This window comes from Panthera uncia, chromosome D1 (assembly GCF_023721935.1).
Source record: "Panthera uncia isolate 11264 chromosome D1, Puncia_PCG_1.0, whole genome shotgun sequence".
Lineage (NCBI taxonomy): Eukaryota > Metazoa > Chordata > Mammalia > Carnivora > Felidae > Panthera > Panthera uncia.
The window spans coordinates 13,847,389-13,857,556 of record NC_064808.1 but is presented as its reverse complement, the minus strand read 5'-3'; the positions used below and the strand labels follow the sequence as shown (position 1 = coordinate 13,857,556).

The following is a 10,168-nucleotide window of genomic DNA, read 5'->3' as shown; positions in this document are numbered from 1 at the left end:
ATAATCATTAATAAATAGAAGATCTATATTCTGAAAACTGTAAAACACTGATGAAAGACATTGAAGAGGACACAAAGAAATGGAAAAGCATTCCATGGTTATGGATGGGAAGAACAAGCATTGTTAAAATATACTACCCAAAGAAATCTACACATTTAATGCAATCCCTATCAGTAACACCAGCATTTTTCAAAGAGCTATAACAAAGAATCCTAAAATTTGTATGGAACGACAAAAGACCCCAAGTAGCCAAAGCAACCATGAAAAAGAGAAACAAAACTGGAGGCATCACCATTCCAGAATTCAAGCTATATTACAACACTGTAGTCATCAAGACAGTTTAAAAAAAGGACAAATGTGATATAGACACATTATCAATGGAACGAAAAAGAAAACGGAGAAATGGACCTGCAACTATATGGTCAACTAGTCTTTGACAAAGCAGGAAAGAATATCCAATGGAAAAAAGACAGTCTCTTCAACAAATGGTGTTGGGAAAACTGGACAGTGATATACAGAAGAATGAAATTAGGCCACTTTCTTACATCATACACAAAACTAAATTTGAAATGGATGAAAGACCTAACTGTGAGACAGAAAACCATCAAAATCTTAGAGGAGAACAAGGCAACATCCTGTTTGACTTTGGCCACAATAGCTTGTTACTAGACACGTCATCGAAGGCAAGGAAACAAAAATAAACATGAACTACTGAGACTGTATCAATATATACATCTGCACAGTGAAGGAAACAATCAACAAAACTAAGGGCAACCTACAGAATGGGAGAAGATATTTGCAAATGACATACTGATAAAGGGTTGGTATCCAAAATCTATAAAGAACTTCTCAAACTCAACACCCAACAAACAACCCAGTTAAGAAATGAGCAGAAGACATGAATAGATATTTCTCTAACGAAGACTTCTAGATGGCTAGCAGATGCATGAACAGATGCTTAACATCACTCATCATCAAGGAAATACAAATCAAAACCACGATGAGATATCACCTCACACCTGTCAGAATGGCTAAAATTAACAACACAAGAAACACCAGGTGTTGACAAGGATGTGGAGAAAGGAGAATCCTCTTATACTGTTGGTGGGAATGCAAACTGGTGCGCTCACCCTGGAGAAAAGTATGGAGGTTCTTCAAGAAAGCAAAAATAAAACTACCTTATGAAAAATGACCTAATACACTATTAGGTATCTACCCACAGTATACAAAATACAGATTCAAAGGGGTACAAGCACCCCAATGTTATAGCAGCATTATCAACAATAACCAAACTATGGAGAGAGTCCAAATGTCCATCGACTGATGAATGGATAAAGATGTGGTATATGATGGAGTATTACTCAGCCATCAAAACAAATGAAATCTTGCCATTCAAATGATGTGGATGGAACTAGAATGTATTATGCTAAGCGACATAAGTCAATGTGAGAAAGACAAATACCATAGGATTTCACTTATATGTGAAATTTAAGAAACCAAACAGATGACCATATGGGAAGGGGGGAGAGATAAGAGAAGAGAGGGAAACAAATCACAAGAGACTCTTAATGATAGAGGGAAAAAAAACTATGGGTTGACAAAGGGAGGCAGGTGGGAGTTGGCTTACATGGGTGAGGGGACTAAGGAGGGCACTTGTTATGATGAACACTGCATGTTGTATGTAAGTGATGAATAACTGATTTCTACTCCTGAAACCAATATTGCACTGTATGTTAACTAAAATTTAAATTTAAAAAGGGGGGACGGGGGACAAAAACTTATTTTTTATTAAAAACCAAAGAGGAAGGAACTTTAAGAGACCTTGCTCCAAAGAATATATGTGATGCCATTTGCAGCAACGTGGATGGAACTGGAAGATATTATGCTGAGTGAAATAGGTTAGTCAGAGAAGGACAGATATCATATGTTTTCACTCATACGTGGATCTTGGGAAACTTAACAGAAGACCAGGGGGGGAAGGGAAGGGGAATAAAGTAGTTACAAACAGAGAGGGAGGGAGGTATACCATAAAAGACTCTTAAATACAGAGAACAAACTGAGGGTGGCTGAGGGGGTAAGGGAGAGGGGAAAATAAGTGATGGGCATTGAGGAGGGCACTTCTTGGGATGAGCACTGGGTGTTGTAGGTAAGCGATAAGCCACGGGAATGTACCCCAAAAACCAGGAGCACACTTTACACGCTGTATGTTAGCCAACTAGACAATAAATTATATTATAAATAAATAAATAAATAAATAAATAAATAGCAAGGAACACCTGTGAATTCCCTATAAAAAATTACACACTAAATGAAAAAAAATTTTTGCACACTGAAAGTGTTCCTTATAGTGTACAAAAGATAAAAATACATCACAAGACAGAACAATAATAGTTACATACACACTACTAAAGGGATCATTTCTTTAGGATGTAACCAATCATCAAAATATGTATGGAAAAGAGCAACGATTGAAGAAATAGGTAAAGGCATGAATAGACAATTCACAGAAAAAGAAATACAAATCATATCCAACGTGTGAATAGGTAAGCTCAATAATATGAAAAAGATTGCAATTTAATCGGACTGTTTATGCCATAAATCCATATCAGGTATGGGTGGTTGAGAATGTGGACTGAAGTATTCTCACAGACGGTGAGCATCAGTGTAGCTACTAATACAAACTCTAGGTTGGCAGTTTGGTGATAACTATGAATATCGACATTAAACTATCTGATCACTGTTTCAAATACATACATCAACAATTCCACTCCGAGGAACTCATACTTGCACACATTCACAAGCATGTAATTATTATAAACTTCTTTGTCATAGAAAAAGGTTAGTAATAACACGAATAGAAATGGACACATTTATTTTATATACATTTTTATTGATTTTATAAGGGAGTAATATGGAGTACAAGAAAAACTAAGAGATCGCTCCGGACTGGTATGCGGTATCTTCAAGATGGTGCAAATGATTTCACTTATATGTGGAAGTAAAAAAAGAACACATGGACAAAAACAGAAAAGGACTCATCACACAGAGAACAAACTGTGGGTTGCCAGAGCTGCGGAGGTTGGAGGGATAGGTGACATGGGTGAAAGGGACCAAAGGTACAAAGTTTCAGTTACGTCACAAGAATGAAAAGTACAGCATAGGGAACAGAGTGAACATGTTTATAGCAACTTTTTATGGTAACAGAAGTTACACATATCATGATATGAGCATTTCTTAATGTACATGATTGTTCAGTCGCTATGTTGTGTACCAGAAACTAGGATAATATTGTATGACAACAATTTTCAATTGAAATATCAAAAATAAACAAAACTATCCTAAACTTAAAAGTTTATTTTAAAGAAAGAAGTTGTATAATAGGAGCAAAAGTTAAATACACAGAGAAAAATTCACATTACATATACTTGAATACAAATGTCGTTATTATCACAGGAGTCTTAAGAAACAGATTAAATGACGCCCTCTGAGGAAGAGACTAGAGACCGTGCTGAGAGATGAGTAGGTAATTTATTCTCATTTTATTCCATTATATAAGGTTTTCTCTATAATTATTACTATCCATTACACATCAATTTTTCTTATAAAAACAAATGTCAAAGTGTTTTCATAAAAGGCCACAGATATTTACTTAGCAAGACCATCTATGCATCATTAAATACTATAAATAGTAAAATAAAAAGAATTTCCTTAAATGATAAGAATCTAACTAAAAATAATACTAAGTATCAGGAAAAAACATGTTGATAAAAAAGTGTAATCATTTAAAAATTTCTTCATTAATTCATTACCTATTGTTGACTCCTTTTTTTAAATATGAAATTTATTGTCAAATTGGTTTCCATACAACACCCAGTGCTCATCCCAACAGGTGCCCTCCTCAATGCCCATCACCCACTTTCCCCTCACCACCCCCCCATCAACTCTCAGTTTGTTCACAGTATTTAAGAGTCTCTTATGTTTTGCCTCCGTCTCTCTCCGTAACTTTTTTCCCCCGGTCTCCTGTTGAGTTTCTCAGGATCCACATATGAGTGAAAACATACGGTATCCATGTCTTTCTCTGTCTGACTTATTTCACTTAGCATAACACTCTCCAGATCCATCCATGTTGCTACAAAGGGCCATATTTCATTGTTTCTCATTGCCAAGTAGTATTCCATTGTATATATAAACCACGTCTTCTTTATCCATTTGTCAGTTGATGGACATTTAGGCTCTTTCCATAATTTGGCTATTGTTGAAAGTGCTCCTATAAACATTGGGGTACAAGTGCCCCTATGCATCAGCACTCCTGTATCCTTGGGTAAATTCCTAGCAGTGCTATTGCTGGGTCATAGGGTAGGTCTATTTTTAATTTTTTGAGGAGCCTCCACACTGTTTTCCAGAGCGGCACCAGTTTGCATTCCCATCAACAGTGCAAGAGGGTTCCCGGTTCTCCACATCCTCGCCAGCATCTATAGTCTCCTGATTTGATCATTTTAGCCACTCTGACCGATGTGAGGTGGTATCTGAGTGTGGTTTTGATTTGTATTTCCCTGATGAGGAGTGACGTTGAGCATCTTTTCATGTGCCTGTTGGCCATCTGAATGTCTTCTTTAGAAAAGTATCTATTCATGTCTTCTGCCCATGTCTTCACTGGATTATTTGTTTTTCAGGTGTGGAGTTTGGTGAGCTCTTTATAGATTTTGGATACTAGCCCTTTATCCGATATGTCATTTGCAAATATCTTTTCCCATTCCATCAGTGGCCTTTTTTTTTTATTTTTTAGTTTTTTAAATTTACATCCAAATGAGTTAGCATATAGTGCAACAATGATTTCAGGAGTAGGTTCCTTAATGCCCCTTACCCATTTAACCCCTCCCCCTCCCACGACCCCTCTAGCAACCCTCAATTTGTTTTCCATATTTATGAGTCTCTTCTGTTTTGTCCCCCTACCTGTTTTTATATTAGTTTTGTTTCCCTTCCCTTATGTTCATCTATTTTGTCTCTTCAAGTCCTCATATGAGTGAAGTCATATGATTTTTGTCTTTCTCTGACTGACTGGTTTCACTTAGCATAATACCCTGCAGTTCCATCCACGTAGTTGCAAATGGCAAGATTTCAATCTTTTTGATTGCTGAGGAATACTCCATTGTATATATATACACCACATCTTCTTTATCTGTTCATCCATTGATGGACATTTGGGCTCTTTCCATACTTTGGCTGTTGTTGACAGTGCTGCTATAAACATGGGGGTGCATGTGTCCCTTCGAAACATCACACCTGTATCCCATGGATAAATGCCTAGTAGTGCAATTGCTGGGTCAAAGGGTAGTTCTATTTTTAATTTTTTGAGGAACCTCCATACTGTTTTCCAGAGTGGCTGCACCAGCTGGCATTGCCACCAATAATGCATAAAAGATCCTCTTTCTCCGCATCCTGGCCAACATCTGTTGTTGCCTGAATTGTTAATGTTCGCCATTCTGACAGGTGTAAGGTGGTATCTCATTGTGGTTTTGATTTGTATTTCCCTGATGATGAGTGACGTGGAGCATTTTTTCACGTGTCGGTTGGCCATCTGGATGTCTTCCTTGAAGAAGTGTCTATTCATGTCTTTTGCCCATTTCTTCACTGTATTATTTGCTTTTTGGGTGTTGAGTTTGATAAGTTCCTTATAGATTTTGGATAATAACACTTTATCTGATAAGTCATTTGCAAATATCCTCTCCCATTCTGTCATTTGCCTTTAGGTTTGCTGATTGTTTCCTTCGCTGTGCAGAAGCTTTTTATCTTGATGAGCTCCCAATACTTTATTTTTGCTTTTAATTCCCTTGCCTTTGGAATGTTGACTCCTTTTATATAAAGGAATTATACTTTTCTAAATGAACTGATCCACAAGGTATTATCGACCTTACATTCTACTGGAAGGGAAGCTGTTATTAAAGCACAATCATCCAGTTCGTTCTTTATAATTAACTTAAAACTTGACACAAAGACAGTCAGGATCATTTTAAGGAGTCTTCTGCATTCTTAGAAAATGTGGGCCAATGTCAAGTAATTCTCTTCATGGTGGATAATGCACTCCTTTACTACTTGATGTGACATTTTTCCTCCAGAGCTTCCTCATAGCATTTGTCATCTCAGAATTTCTCAGAGTGTAGATCAGGGGGTTCAGCATGGGGGTTATGACTGTATAAAACACACTCACTGATTTGTCAATGGGGAAGGTCTTAGCAGGTCTCACGTACATGAAAATACATGGCACAAAGAAGAAGACCACCACAGTGATGTGGGCACCACAGGTCTGGAGGGCTTTCCGCCTCCCTTCCGGACTAAGGTTCTTTAGAGAGTGCAAGATGACACCATAAGAGATGAGCAAGAGCACAAACACGATTGTGCAGATCAGTCCTTCATCACCCACTACTAACAGGCCAATGATATGGTCGTCAGTACAGACCAGTTTCAGTAAGGGGTACATGTCACACAAAAAATGATCAATGAATTGGGACCACAGAATGGGAGCCCATAAATAGTGCTAGCTTGAATTACTGAACGCAGAAAACCTCCAACCCAGGACCATACCAGCAGCACAACACACACCCTTTGCCTCATGATACACAAATAATGCAGGGGTTTACAGATGGCCACATAGAGGTCATAAACCATCACCAAGAGAAGAATGATCTCTGATCCACCAAAAAGCTGCTCTGTAAACAGCTGGGTCATACAGTGTTGAAATGACCTGGTATTTTCCCCACATATCAAATATGAAATCAATCTGAGGGAAATAGAAGAGGAGTAAATGACATCCATAAAAGGTAAGTTAGCAAGAAGCAAGTACATAGGTGAGTTCAGGGTCTTACTGACAGTTACAGTCACCAAAATGAGGAGGTTGCCCACCACAGTGAAAATATAGAAGAGTGAGAACACAACCAAAAGGACCTTCTGTTCCTTTGGATCCTGTGTGAGACCCAAGAGGATAAAATAAGTTACATTGCTCCTTGGTTCCATCTAGTCTGCAAAGAAGCTGGCTTCTCATATTAGAAGCAGCTGATCTACAAAACAAGGAAGATAAATGCATTATAAGATTATTGATTCATTCAATTAAAAGAATGTAGAAGGAGTACCTATTTGTCTCACATGTGTGACATGTGTCATAGACATTAGGATTTCAAGTTGAATAAGCCATGGTTTCCTACACTCAGTGATATCACACATAATAATCACCAGTATAATAGTTGCCATTATAAAAATACAGAACACGAAATGTCCAGGGTAGGAATATATCTACCAAATGGGAATCAAAAAAGTTTCCCAAAGGAAGCAATGCTTCACCTGAGTTTTAAAGGAAGAATGGAAGAACAAGAGAAGAGGGAAAGGGAATTTCATGGAAAGATGCACAGTTTATAAAGTCCCAAAGGTGAAAAACTTGAGACCCATTTAAGGTAACTGACATATTCAAAGTGAGTAGATCAAATTAGGAACAGAAGGTCACTTCCCTAGGTTGTCTCTTCCCCCACTGAGACCTCTTTATTAGGATCTTTGGTTGGATATGCCTCCTTTCCCTGATCAATAAATGGGGAAGCATTCCACTATTGTGTCTCTCCCTTAATTGTTAAACTTCATATATGCAACATCTCCAACTTCAGAAATCTCCATTGGATATCAATTAGGACTTATAAAACTAATTTTTTTTGCACAATAGACATAGATGCTTCCCACATCATTAAATGGTACCATCTTCCACATCATTGCTCAGACAAGAAATAATCACAGTGTCCTTCATGCTGTCTTGCGGTCACGTCACATATTAATACCTTTAACAAATGATATTTATCCCCTTTAAAATTTATCACAAATTTAATCATTCCCCTCCCCTCCCCACTTCCTCTGGCCCACCGCACTAGCCTCCTACCACGTCCCTCCTCTTTCATTCTGGTCTCCATCAATTTGTTCTCCTGATGAAACTTAAAATGGATTCTTTTTAAATATGATTCTGATCTATCACTCCACTGCTCACAATGCCTACAGTTGCTTCCAATCACACACTCAGAACTTAATGAACCACAGTTCATCTTACAGTAAAGGGAATTATAATCTTCATTTCACAGCTGAACAAACTGAGGCTCAGAACATCTAATTAATTTTCCCAAGGTCAACCATTTTAAGTGATAAAACTAGAATTGGAATCAAAGTTTGCTTTCTCTCAAAGTGATCTCACTTTTACATAATAAAGATAGTTACACAGTTGCAAAGGCTGGTTTCCACTATTTACTGTTAGTCTTACCTTATAGAGGCATGTCCACAATCTGAAGGAACACATTTGACTCTGTCGTCCAGTTTGGCAAGAGGGCAAAAGCTGCATTATTGCTTGAGGACGTATTTTTTTTTTTCATTCGACTATCTATCCATTTTCGCCAGAGTTTCTCCTGGTTATTCAGAAGGTTGCTTTTATTAATACCGTAGATGACTTCCTAGCAATTCCATGGTCCACGCAGAAAACAAACATTTATCACATTAGGATAATATATCAAAAAGACAAGATTAACCCCTATCATTACATAAGGAAAATAGCCACCAGCCATCTCCCAGGGAGATTTTTCTCAAGTAACTTCTTTCCTACTAATTTCTAAATAGAAAAATACCATTCAATGGCTTAGGCATCCTCATTCTATTGGTTTGGTCAGATTAGCAGACTTGATACTTTAAGAGACATCATTGGGCTTCTCCTTAGGTAATGCTTTAAGCCCAACAGAAACCTCCTAAAAATGTGTATCAGTTGTTAAGAGCATAGCCTCTTCTTCCCCATACGGGCAAATATCACTGGACATTTTATCCCTTCTAACCACATTCTTCATTAAGTCCTACAATTGGAAAATGTCCATGACCAATTCTTGCTTATAAATGCACTGGGAATTTTCACAAAATTTTTCAAAAATATCTATGTAAAGATACTATTAGGCCAAATCACATAATTACTGTCAGAAATATGTGACATAAACAAAAAAAAATAGCTTTAGAACCATTGTAAGGCTACTGCCAGTTAAGAATAAAATTTCAGCCCAGTCATTTTGTTTTAGGAAGATTATTTTTCATGTATTTCTCCACTTCCCATAGCAAGTTTCTCTTCCCTTTTATTAATACTCAATTTATTAATTGAATAAATTAATAAATTTATTAATGCCTTGAAGTAGGGTTGGGCATTTTATTTTTTTGCAGATTTCAACATAATAACTCTTTATTCAATTACAATTTTTTTTTTTAATTTGGAGGGCTTATTTACTGTCAGGAACTGTGCTGCGAGAATACAGCAATTTATGAAATAGGAAAAAATTATGCAAATAGTCCTTCCTGCATGGTCCTGCACGGACCTTATATTCTCATGGTAGAGGGAGGCAGTATATAAGGGAACAATTTAGTGCGTTAATTACAGTCTTCATCAGTGCTAATAAGACAGCAAACAGGGTACTCAGGGAGAATTCTCCTATGGAGAAGATAACCAGGGAAGGCTTTTCTTCCACAGGATAGAAAGTGGCTACCATCAGAAAAATTGTTACAGGTAGTAAAATTAAGCAATCTGTTTTCACTTCACTGATGGCATGCCCTATATGTAGAAAATGCTAAAAAGTTACACAGGAATTTTTATTTCAGTGCCCTTTTGAAAAGGAGTGGTAAGTGTGGGCACTCTCGTGTTGTGCCGGATAGTAGTGGGAAAGCTTTCAACCTTGACTCGAGTGTCATATTAGCTGTGGATCTGTCATATATGGCCTTTATTATGTTGAGTTACATTCCTTCTATACCCAATTTTTTGAGATTTTTTTTAAAAATTCAGGTTAGTTAACATAGAGTGTAGTCTTCGCTTCAGGAGTAGAACCCAGTGATTCATCTCATATATGACACCCAGTGTTCATCTGGAAAAGTGCCCTCCTTAATGCCCGCCACCCATAACCTGTCCCCCACACATTTACCCTCCAGCAACCCTCATTTTCTTCTCTGTATTTAAGAGTCTCTTATGGTTTGCCTCCCCAATAAGAGAGTTTTTTTTAAATTTCATTCTAGTAAATGATTTTTATCTTACATTTTAGTATGTTTACTGAGCATCTAATTTATTGTGCTACTGGTGAAAGCTATGTGAGAATTCTATATTATGTTTGCAACTTCTTGGAAG

The 10,168-nt window shown here is 37.2% G+C and overlaps 1 pseudogene; it reads right to left on the bottom strand.

The window, feature by feature from the left end:
• Window positions 1–6,064: 6,064 nt before the first annotated feature.
• Window positions 6,065–7,011, bottom strand: LOC125928832 (olfactory receptor 4A47-like; annotated as a pseudogene).
• Between the last annotated feature and the right edge of the window lie 3,157 nt (window positions 7,012–10,168).